General features: G+C 46.7%; 1 long non-coding RNA gene across 1 annotated transcript; it reads left to right on the forward strand.

The window, feature by feature from the left end:
* Positions 1 to 346: 346 nt before the first annotated feature.
* On the forward strand, positions 347 to 10,787 carry LOC143158958 (uncharacterized). The gene is made up of 3 exons (XR_012995076.1): positions 347 to 386; positions 3,297 to 3,455; positions 10,582 to 10,787. It is a non-coding gene; the product is annotated as an uncharacterized LOC143158958 (long non-coding RNA).
* The last annotated feature ends 1,510 nt before the right edge of the window (positions 10,788 to 12,297 follow it).

Genomic DNA, 12,297 nt, shown 5'->3' on the forward strand with positions numbered 1-12,297 from the left:
AGGAAGTCCTTTGGGTTTAGCAAAGGTACTGCTTGATCTTGCAATCCTGTCCCCAGTGATGTTAATAATCACCAAATAGCAAGCAAAAAGCTTAATCCTTCCGTCAGCACAAATTCACTAGAGGCAAATCAATTTAGGGAAATCTCTACAGAAGCAAATGAGCCATCCTCTTCCTGCATGGCCTGTGAAAAGAGCTGGAGGCACTGACAAAAAATACCTTTGTGCTTCAGGAAGGATAAGAAGAAAGGTCAGAGCAGCCAAATATTAACCAGCAACCATAGTCCCTGCAGAAGAAACACCAATAGCATCCAAGCAGCAACCAAGTCATTCACATTTACAGGCAGTGAAGGCAGCAGAAGAGGACCTGAGCACCTTCAAGACATTTGGTAGGATTCACTTCTCTTTACTAGGCGTGTCTACAACATAAATGTCTATTCCTGGGCCAGCTACCATGGTTTCCTTCTGTAGCTTGGCCATCCACAGTGCTAGACCACCCCAGCTGCTGGAACAGTCCCCAGCATTATTTCGAACTGGGCGACCTAGCGCTCTCCCAAAGCCCCGGTGGGCTCAGGTCAGGGTGGTAGCAGTCACTGTGGGGCAACCCCACTAGTTTTGAGGGCAAGAGCATTTAATGCCATTCCTTGCCCCTCATCTTCAGTGCCAGAGAATGGTCCCTGACATTTTAGTTTTCTAGTGCAGACATAGCCTGGACGTTTGCATCAGTGCTAGTCAATTCAGGTTCCCTTTACAGCCAGTGGAAAGAAACAGGCACTTTCAGGGTGCAATATCAGAGCTGTTAGAATTAGGATAAGGAAAAATGCATCCTGAAGTGCCTGTATGTCTCCATTGACTATAAAAACAGTCTAGACACTTAGCTCATAGGCAGAAAGTTACAGTGTGAACATCTGGAGTTGGTCGGACAAATCTCACCTCTCCTGTCAAACATTTACAAACTTCTTCCATAAAGACACCATTAGTACGAACTGCATCTGTAGCACACTTGCAGACAAAGATATTTTCCCTTATTTGTTTACCAAATATTTCAAGCAGAAATTTACTTCTCTAATCTAATGAACAAGAAAAAAAAGGACTGTAGCAGGGGTTGTTGTAAAAATGCATAGTTAAATACAATGCTTAATTTAGAGATAATGCAAAGCTTAGTCAAATAAATGGAAATGGTTTTTGAGGTTAGCATAATCTGCTTTAGAAAATGGTTGCAAGTGTTACTCACTAGGAAATAGACCAAGTTCTCAAAAACTGTATTGGTAGGATAGTCTCTGCCTGACAGACTAGGTGACCTACTACATCTTTTCCATCTGACATGAAGCTGGAGTGACACAAATAAAAAGTCTGATCCAATATGAAACCTGACCATAAAAAGTTAACTTATCCAAATGATGTGAGCACAATTGAATCAGCGCACTGAATTTATACCAGATCAGCATTTTGCATGTCTGGCTGCAGTGTTTCTGGTAAGACATGTATTTACTGCTTTTCTGTGCTCTCTGGGATGCTTCCACTGAAATGCTCAGTGGTTCAATGAGGGAAAATTAGACCAAAAAAACATTTGAAAATCCCATCCTTAATCCCATTTTTAAATGTTCAAAATTACATGAAGTTTAGCCTCAAGCACAAATGAAAAATTTGAGTGTTGCTGATATCTGGGTTTAAATAGGTGTAGCTAAGCTAACACTGCCCTATATTTTATCACCTTCACACCTTTATTTATTGCAAACAGCACTTTAAGCATTCCTGTGGCTGAAATCTTCCTTGCATGCTGAGTATGGACATGATTCAGTGTTGAAATTCAGTGAATGACAGTGTTTTTGTAACTTGAAGCTTCTTCCCCGTGATTAATAATTTGCAGTAGAAGTCCTTTTATGAGGTGAGCAGATAGTAAAATACTTATGCAGCTCATGAACCAGTGCAGGGATGGACTTGATTGCCTTGACCACAGTCTGCCTTCGTGAGCGGTGGAGCTGGAATGGGAGGTTCCCCTTGCTTCCAGCGGCCAGGGAGGGCATGGTGCCGGTGACCATGAACCACCTCCTCCACTGGTACGACCTGGCTGTAGCTGGTTGTTGTGGTGGGGCAACCTCCACGCATTTTGTGGACCTACTCCAGCATAACATACCCATCAGCGAGAGAGCCTGCGGCTTCTTTTTCTGAGTGTGAGGAATTAGTGGCAGATGAGCATTACATCTGGGTTCCCGGATGACCTCATCGAGGTTCCCGTTAGATGGTGTTGGGCTCCCTGCTGGCACCAGCAGTGACTGTGCATCTTGTTTTCTTTCTGAACTCAGGAAATCTCCCACCTCGGGATTCACACTGGACAGGATGGATGATTCACTTGGTGCTCCACTGCCCCTTCCTCAGGCTACAGCTGGGGACTTTAAATAGAAAACTGTCTCAGACAGATTGCGCACCAGGGAAACCCTTTTATGACCCAGAACACACTCTCCACACAGTATTTGTTTCATTGTCAGGGGCACAGACTTCCTGAGCTCCATCCCCTCTCCCTGGCCTCCAGCTGCCTGATGTCAGCAGTATTTCCTTGCATGCCTGGGATGCTTGAAATTGTTGGGACTTAGCTGGGAAACAGAAAGGATTTGGGGAAACAAGGGTAAGATTCGGTTTTCTTTCCTATAGGAGGAATTTGCTACCGGACACTGCTTTATGATGCACCGACTGTGTTTACTCCCGGTTTTGCCACAGCTCATTTGACCGCTCAGGCTGCTGCAGTCTCTGAAGCAGATGTTTCCTGCCCAGATACTGCTCTGTAAGAATTGGTGAGGTAGAAGATGCCACGGTAGAAATGTGACTGCTTAGTTTTGAGCTGATGTGTATGTGAAATATCTGGGAGCAAGAGACCACAGAGGTAGCAGCACAAGCGCTGCCAAGTGGGTGCAAGAACCCCTGGCGTGGGCACAGAGCTGGGCAGGGAATGCAGCCCGTTGTCTTCCCTCTACCACCAAGAGCCCTCAGGCTTTGTATGGAGCCTTAGGTAGGATCTGCAGTACTCCCAGGGTGAGGCTCCATCTTCTAGAGAGAATTAGACTGATATTTTCCCTACACAGCTTACTGAAGTTAGATAATTTGGGTTATGTCTGATTTAGGAAATTAAATAGGACCAGGGCGCAGGCCTGGAGCCTTCCATACCGATAGGATATTAGCTCCATTGCTGGCATGGTTTTTGTCCTCAGACCATCTGACACTCTCACAAGCAACTGCTGGATAGGGCATGAACTATGGACTATTCCCACCAGGCAGTTTCCCTGTGTCTACCCTGTTTTTAGGACAAGAGTGTAGCCATGAGCCATTCCAGGGCAGGTGGCCTCATGATGTCCCACTGCACAACGGAGTTGAACGCACACCTGGCTGGAGAGAGGAGCAGGGCTGGTGAACCGCTGACCACGCAGAGCAGCAGTGATGGCATGCACCCAAGACCTGGGGAGGTACTAGTGACAACAGAGTTATGTCAGAGATGGAAAACGGCTAATTCAGACCACAGGGCTGGGGTCAAAATCAGTGCTTTGGAAATGAGAGAAGCGGATTCGAATTTCCACCCAGTTGGCCACCATGTCCTGGGAGCAGTGTGTCTGGCCAGCAGCGGGTAGGCAGGACGCAGCCAGACAAGAGGTCTCAATTGCTCTCATATTAAGAGTATCTTCCATGAATGCAGATTTCTAACACAATAGCATGCAGATGAAAACCAAACTCAGGATGAAGGTGGGGGAAACAGCCTGGCCTGGCTTTAGCTCTGCGTCCTCTGCAGCTTTAATCACTCTTATAACTGCAACAATGAAAGCCAGGTTACGGCCCTGGCAAGCAACGGTGCTGGGAGAAGACCGAAGGACGAATAAATCTGCAAGAAGCAGGCACTGATCCAGACCAGCAAATGGTCTGCACTAATGATTCCATAAGGAGGTTTTTCAGTGCTAACCGGGCAGAGCAAGTGCTGGGGGGACACAGACATAGGTCTAGCAAAAGCTTTGTCCCTGGGGAGGTTGTTCTTGGAGCCTGCTGGACCTCAGCCCTGGAAAACCGCACTTCAAGATGATTGTGTGTAAAAAGAGCTGCTTAAAGGATGACTGCCATTCTCCTTTAACAGCCAGGTTTGCAAAAAGAGGTTTAATCTCTTAGATTCTTAGATTAATTGAACAAAATCCTCAACCCATCATGGGTGCAGCAATGCTACTGCTACCACACAGGCAGCATTGACCACTGCAGTTTAAAACAGAGCCTACAAATTTCAAAGGAGAGCAAAACCAGCCTAAACACCAGGATCTGTTTCTAGTAATCTGAGAGAGACTTTTCTTCCTCTCCTTACAGTTCCTGCCTTGCTTGTAGCATCAGACCCTGGCAGTCACACAGCTTCGACTGTTTGGTCAAATCTGCCACCTCCTAGATGTTTACTGTCTTGCTGCCCTTACCTCACCTCCCAGGAAGGATGCCTGGGAGCCCCAGTACCCTGCCTCCACCTTGCCGTTCTCCCAAACAGGGAAGAGCAAGCAGCAGGAGGAGCAACATGCTGAAACAGCCTTGTTCTCTCTCGCTGTCATCAGTAACTAAAAGAGAGGTGTGGGAAGCCTGCAGCACTTCTGTTAAGTAAGCAGGACAAAGCAGAGCAGATTTCTGTATGGGAGCCACTTTTCTCTGCTTTGGAAATGTTTTTTTCTGTGTCCTGGCTGTTTGTTCTGATCCATGCCCTGCCTTTCCTTCTATTGCCTCTTTCCTTCCTGTATCTCCCTTTTCCACTTTCCTCCTCCACCACTGGTGAAAGTATTGTGGAATAGGCTGATATGTGTGGCTCTCTCATGGTTTGTGCTGCTTAAAGTGTCATCCTCCTTTTATCGGTCCATCACAGACATCTCGGCTCTGACTCATCAGCGCAGACCCGTCCAAACAGTCAGCGCCAGCGCCATGGGGACTCACACTCAGGTAGTGCCAAGGAAGTATGAGTATTAGCTTGGTTAATCAGAATTAGGAAATAAACCATTGAGCAAGAGATGACCGAGACAGTATTTTCCATGCAAGCAATGTTTTCCACCATCGGTTTCTCAGATAAAAGGCAGGAATTGCTTTCAAACAGATTGTAGGGCACAGGTCAACAAAAATGATCTGTTTATAATTTCTGCTGTCAAAACAGTATATGTACATAGATCTCAAACAGCCTTGTAATCCATGGTTATCTTTTCTATGTTTGTTTTCCATCTGAGACCTTAAATGGCTTCTCAGATCATGCCACTGTGCAGCAGACATATTCCAGCTCATGAGCACTCTGGTGATTAAACCCATGTCCCTCCATGCCACCACTCCTAGCCAGCTCTGTGACCCCAGGCAGGGTGTGGAGCAGCACCCCTCTGCTTCTCTCTCTACTTCAGCCAGGGGAAACGCACAGATCAGAGTCTCTGCCTTTTACTGTCATGACAGGATAATTTTGGGAACCCAAGTGCAATTTTGGGAGTAAGGGAAGGGAACCCTTCTTTGACTAGTTAAGCTGGTGACACCATGGTATTAAAATGCCTACTAATGACATGCTAAACCAAAAGTCGCGGTGCGGGATGGTCGTTCAGGGACAGCAGCAAGAAGAATTTCAAAGGTGACCTGCCATGGGAACCCTGACCTCCTGGCTGGCACCAGACGTGCACAACACTACGCTCCTATTTCTAGGAGCACCTATCGCCAACCCCCTATCTGTCCAAGTCATGTTACCGCACAGCCATTCACGCCATCTGGTATGGCAGCATAACACAAGGTGAGGTTAACGCACTGAGATACATCAGGGAAGCAAGAAGGCAGGGGACAACATGCTGTTTACATGTTGTAGATAGCATCTGACAATGCAGGGACACCAGCTTGGCCATCATATTACACAGAGAGGTGTTTACAGGCCCAGGGAAAATAGTCCAGCACCTAGTATTGACCATGGCAATAGTCACTAGCAGCTGCCTTCAGAGCATCATCAGTGATACTGTTACTAACATTATTAGAGGTAGACATTAGTAGTTATTACTAGAGCTCAGGATTGTACAAAATAGAGGGAAAGTCTATTTTCAGGTGTGGAAAGTGTCAGCAGACTGTGCTTTTCTTCCATTGCAGACTGCTGTGCACACAGCAAACACGGCTCTGGGACAGGGGCAGGTCGTGACAGTGCTAAGAGCTGCCCAGCAGCTCTGCTCCATCACAAATAACTAAATATGTGCTCTTAGCTGGGACACGTGTAATGAAGTTACCTTTCACCACCCTATTCTGGAAGCAGGGCAAGTCCCAGATGGGGAGATGGTTTGTGTTCATGAGAGTGAATGCCAGCCAGAGATGTGGAGATGGTTTGTGTTCACTCTCCTGGCTTGGTGGTACAGGAAGGGCATTTCACCCTATTTCACCTCCTCAGGCATCATTGTGGATAGAGCTTGGTCCAGCTCTGCTGGTTCCCACATGCCTGGCAAGCCAAAGGCAGCACTGATACCTGTGGTAGATCTATTGGGTCCCTATTACCAACTTGCAAAGAAAAAATATATCTATTTGCAAAATACGTCCCTGTTTGGAAAGGTCCTGTTGCAGGGCTTAGTTGGCATACCTCAAATTTCATTTCTCCCAATGAGTTAAGGGTGTTCTCATGGGAGAGGTGGTCGTACAAGGAGGACACTAACATGGGTCTTAGGACATCAGTCTTTAACTGCTCCGTCTGCCACAGACTGCCACAGGCATGTCCCTTAATCTCCTTCCCTTAATCTTCCCAGCCCATAAATAGGTATAACAATAAAGTTATCATCTCCCACTTTCTACTTACCTTGTCTGTGTAGATTGCAGGCTGTCTAATGCTGTGTATTTCCTCATGGCAAATACAAAAGGAGTGATGCATTAGTGCTCCTAGCAGAGACTATAATGTAAGCAAATATGAATAATCTTGTGACCTGAGCAACTTGAGATATGTAGGTTCAGGCAGTCAGGCAAGGGGATAGCAGTAATCCAACGTGCACCAGCACTCCCCTCCCTAAAATGAATCTAGCCTCCACCCCTCCAGGTGCCCATGCTGATTCCTGTTTGATCTCATGCAGTTAAATTTCCATTCATCATTTCTTTTCTATCTTGATTGTAACTTCATTTTGGAAACAAAATTTGGTACAACTATGAAAAATATGAGGACAACTTCTCTGCTGGAATAAACTGACTCTGCTGAACTGAAGCAGAATATACCTACATATACCAGCCAAATCAGTGGCCCCTAACATCAATATTTATTAATTTCTGTACCAGGAATGCTAACAGCAAGTTTCAATGTGGTGAAAAGCAAATATTGATCTGTTTGCTTAAAAGAGAGATTAGGCTGTGTCCGTAGGTAAATATTCCTGCTAGCAAGTAGAGGAGAGGTTGTTTCCCTTCCCCTTTCCTGAAGGCAGCCAAACCAAATTAAAAAAAAAAAAAAATCTATTTGATACCTAGTGAGTTTTTAATTAAGGAGGGAACCTGAGGGAAACAGAAGACCTGGGGAGCTGTCAAGTCACTGTTTTGGTAGTTTTGTGGTAGGGAGCACAGCTCATAAGGACAGCCACCCATTAGTGCCTCCGCTCCTTCTGAGTGGGGAGAAAATGCTTCTGGAGGAAACAAGATCAAACCTCTTCATGAGCAGGGGCAAAGGTACTCAGAAAAATCTGGCTGAGCACAAGCATTTCACATTTTAGTCTTCAGTTTGCCCCTCAGCTCTGCTGCTTCAAGGTGATCACTCCCAGCACTGACACGTCCTCCCCTTCCTCCCGAGATGTCTCGCATGGAGATAAAGACACAAGGCCAGATTCAGCCTGGAAGGAGCCCTTCGCTCAGCATCACCAGCATTTCTGGCTGTGCGGCAGTCTGCTGCCAGCACCCAGAAACCCACACCAAGGCCACCCCGAATCCGTTACAAGGTGGGTTGCAGGGATTGCTGCAGGGTGGCAGGAGAGCTGTGGAGTGATGGCACAGGCAGGCCCCCCAGACTGCACGTGTGTCTGCAATTAATCCCTCATGTCTGCAAAGGGCAAGCTCAACTTGATAAGAGCCAACCTGCCTGCCAAGCTCTTGGAGTGCTCCAAGGGTTACTGAAGGGAAAGGTTGCTCAGGAATTTGCCAAACATTAAATCTAGCCAGGGGATAGCTACCTACTTTTTGTGCTTTGTGCTGATTTTGCATTGCTGCTCGTTTCCAGCCCAGCATAAGGTGTTCTCAGACCTTATGCACCTTTGAGCACCTCTATTTCCACCTCCATAGGACTGGGGAGATACCAGCCCCTTGGCTTCCTGAGGAGGCAGTTCCCAGTTCCCAATGGCTGCAGGAAACCTCTCCATCATGCCCCTTGGTCACAGAGAAGACTCTCTCTCTACCTCTGTCCCTCATCGCTGCAGCCCAGTGGCGGATGGGCAGGCAGGATGTACCCACGCTTTGAAACCTCATGCAGGGGTTGGTTACCCATCAGGGGTGGTTTCATCCCACCTGACACAGATGAAAGGCTGCATTAGGATCTGAACATGCAGTTCCAGAGAGTGAAATTAGTTCAAATAGGCTGCTAAATATCTCAGCAGCCTTCAGCTAGCAACAGCAGGTAGCAAGCCACTCTTGTGAACCTCTTCCCTGCAAATACAACAAACCTCTTGCTTTTATTCTGCCTATTTTCCTCTTCAGTATGGAGGAAATCTGCCAAAATTGGAGGCAAATTCACAGGCTTGGTTTAGTTATGCCAGGAGACTAAATTCAGCTTTAAGTCATCTTCTCACTCCAGAAACCAAGATGGGCCTATAATCAGAGGTTTGCTATTCAGGGCCACCCCAAGGCTGCTCTACAGCCACCTGGGCTGGTTCCAGAGGGACTGGATCCCTGAAAGGAGAGGGGATGGAGATGTCTCTCCCAAAGGGCAGGGGTACTCGCAGAACAGGGTAGCCCAATTTGTGAGCGCTGAACACTCGCCACAGCTGGAAATTGCTCTTTGCTAGTGCATCTTGCATGTGTTGCTGGTGGGAACCGAGTTACTGAGCATTCAGATGTTTCAAACCTGTGCACAGCAAACACGAGAGCAGTGATATCCTATTTACTGGGTGGTACAGCCACATCAACTCCTTCTGCTCTTCTCCCTGCTCCTTCTCCTCCCAGGTGCAGGCTGCACAGCACCAACAGTCTGACTCGCTTCTGCCTCTGTTCCCAAGACCAAAAACTAGTTAAAATGCAAGCAATGCTTTTGTATTTCTTGAGAAAGCAATTGAAGAATGTTTCATCTTCTTCTCTTCTCTGAGCAAGGCCTGTGGTGTCTTGTTTTAGCCTATAAATGCTCTAGTGTGGATTGGGTTTTACTTCGTACAGCACCTAGCACACTGGGGCTCTCATCTGAGACAGGAACAATTAGGGCATAACCCAATTCATCAGCATCTTTAATCATATATTTCTCCTGGTTGCTCCATCTCTGCCTGTAGAGAGCGGCACTTAACCTAGGAGTAGACTGGATAAGCAAAGGGTTATTTCTTTCACTGTCACATCAGGAAAGATGCTAATTTCTCCTGTGGAGATTATCTCAATGAGTAGTCACTTGTTCCTCATCTCCCAGACCACATATTATTTTACAAGTTCACATTAAAAAAGGTTAATGGGAGAAGCAAGCACTGACAGTCATTTTCACTCCCCCAGAATGATTCACTGCATTGCCATAATTCAGCTCAGTGTAAAGCTCCATATAACAGTAATACCTACATAAACTAACTGTTCTCAAAATATTTTTTTTTTCTTTGAGCAAAACTTTTTTTTTTCTTGACCCTTCTTTGGATGAACTTTGTCTTGAATAAACAGCAACATCTGGAATTCAGCAAAACACACCATAAAGAGAATAATATGTCCACAGCAGTTTTGCTGAAAAGGACAAACCCATTTATTACTCAAACGAAAAGTTATGATTGCTAAATGTCAGATGAAATTAGAAAAAAAAAAATTGAATCCTCTGTGTGTGTTCTTTGTGTCCTTGCCAGCTCAGTGTGTGTAGAAAGCTGTCCCTCTGTTATCACTGTTCTGTCTTTCTTCTTTCTGGCTTTGTTGAAAGCCGGCACAGACTTGCTAATTGCAGACACACAAGATCAATTTGGTTACCTTTATGCTAGGGCAGAGTTGCAGGCAGTGCTTTTTCACTCAGATAAGGAAAATACATCAGATAGAGTGTCCGTGATCAGACCATGATGTGACTCTAACCGAGCTGTATTCTTGTGGTCCCTTATCTTGTTCAGGCTGAACTCGGAGGCACAGCATCCTCCAGGCTGGGCTGGCCGGTGAGTTGGTGCTTGGAGGTGGTCAGCCACCCCAGGAACCCCCTGGGGCTGCTGGGGACAGCTGGGGACATGCAGCTGGTGGGGTTATGGGGGGATTAAAGCACTGAGCACCTCAGAAAGGGAATGGCAAATGTCGTCTCTCCCTCCCTCCCTCTCTCCTCCTAGCTGAGCAGCACACAGATGCCCCAGGAGAGGCAGCACCTCCTGCAAGCTCTGCGATCATGAAGGGATGGGGCACCTGAGCCCCAGGCACGGTGCACAGAAACAGACTGAATCCATCTCCCTTTGCTTTGTTTTTCAGTGGGTAACTCCTGATTTCTGGCCCAAACTCGCTTTCTTCAGAGCACGTGTTGAGGTCATGAAGTCACAGCTCCCATAAATCAACAGGAGACGAACACATTAATCCAGAAACAGAAGGAGGTCTTCAGCTAGTTGGGCAATTTTTGTTTTAGAAGATTGGTCCAAGGGTTGAAATGCTGCCAGCCTGGACAATAAACATCACTTCAAGGAGTGACTCTCTGTGCATTTTCATTTTGTACAAGGAAGCGTTTTGGGTCTCTGCAGCACAAAAACAAAATTTGTGTGAGAGAGAGATTGGATTTATTTGCATAAGGCTGGGGTGGGCCCTGCTTTGACACCCTGCTTCTTCCAAACATTTCGTATGTGATCGCAGATGTATTTCTGATGGCCAGACCCACCAAGAGGCGAGACCCCCTCAGCCCTACTGACACTGCTGTACCTGGGATCAGACAGGTAACTTTTAAGTGCATGTGACTCTTTTAATTATACCAGTAAGTTCAAAACTGGGTATTACTGGCTCCATCTCAGCTAGAAAGCTAAGCAATGCATGCCATTAAGCTGGTGGAACATTGTTTTGGCCCAGACCAAACTGCAGGCAGCACTGCCCTCCTCGAAAGCACTGGGTCTGCACCTACAGCCCAGATCTGGGCCACCAAGGTGATGCCCGTGGCCTTCTGCTGCCTTTTGCATGTCCTTTCACAGCAGTGGTGATGTACAGGTTCTCTTATCACTTGTGAAATCAAAATCTAAACAGATTCCAGCCAAGTTAATGTATTAGTAGGCAGCATTTTGGGTAAGCGGCATAATAGTTTATGTAAATAAGTGAGAAGTTTTTCCTGTTTCCTCTCCTTCCCTATGGAGAAAACAGAGGTTACATCTGTACTAATAAACTCATCCTGAAGGTCCAGGTTTGCAGGTTTAGGCCCTGAAACTTAATCACATGTACTGTTAAATTGGCAGTGCTGACATAGCATGGTTTAGGTCTGGGCCACCAGTACCGCCCTCACAATCCCTGGGGATTTAACAGGGGCCAGAGGCTATTTGCATCTGGCTGTTCGGATGTGGCCAGCCTGACTGGCGATGTGGAGATGACATTAATGGGCAGACCACCTGCCTGAGCCCGGAGAACTGGTCCTGGCTGTTTAAATTCACCACTGAGGATCTACCCCAAAAATTTGTGTTTCTCTCCTTGGGATAACTGCGACCTGAGAGCAGCCCTGCAGGGCAGAAGAAGTGACAGACTCATATAGTCCTGGGTTATACTAGAAGAAAGCAACACTTTAGACCATAGGTAAGTAAAATGACATTAAATATAATGTAGCCCTCGCTGTGAGCAGGAACTGCTTAATAGCGTGGGTTACACATCAGTTAACCACAACAATCCCATCTCCATGGAGTATGTAATATTATTTTAGTTGCCACAATTACCCAAGGGTGTGCTCATATAAGATATCATTTCCTGCTACCGGCAGGTCTGAAGTCTCAGCAGAGGGTGCAAAGGACGCTCCCTTCCCTGGCTGGGGGGGGGCACCATCCCAGAGGCATCCCCACCTGCCACCAGCTCCTGGGAACGAGTGCCTGGGAAAATAGTCAGCTTGTTTTCCTCTAGCAAATTATGGCTCACACCCCCCCAGCTGCAAAGGACAGGTAGCCAAAACCACGGCATGTGCTTTCGTCTGCCTGTGTGCTCAGGGTACGGCATTGAGCTGGGCAATGC

This window comes from Aptenodytes patagonicus, chromosome 3, assembly GCF_965638725.1.
Source record: "Aptenodytes patagonicus chromosome 3, bAptPat1.pri.cur, whole genome shotgun sequence".
Lineage (NCBI taxonomy): Eukaryota > Metazoa > Chordata > Aves > Sphenisciformes > Spheniscidae > Aptenodytes > Aptenodytes patagonicus.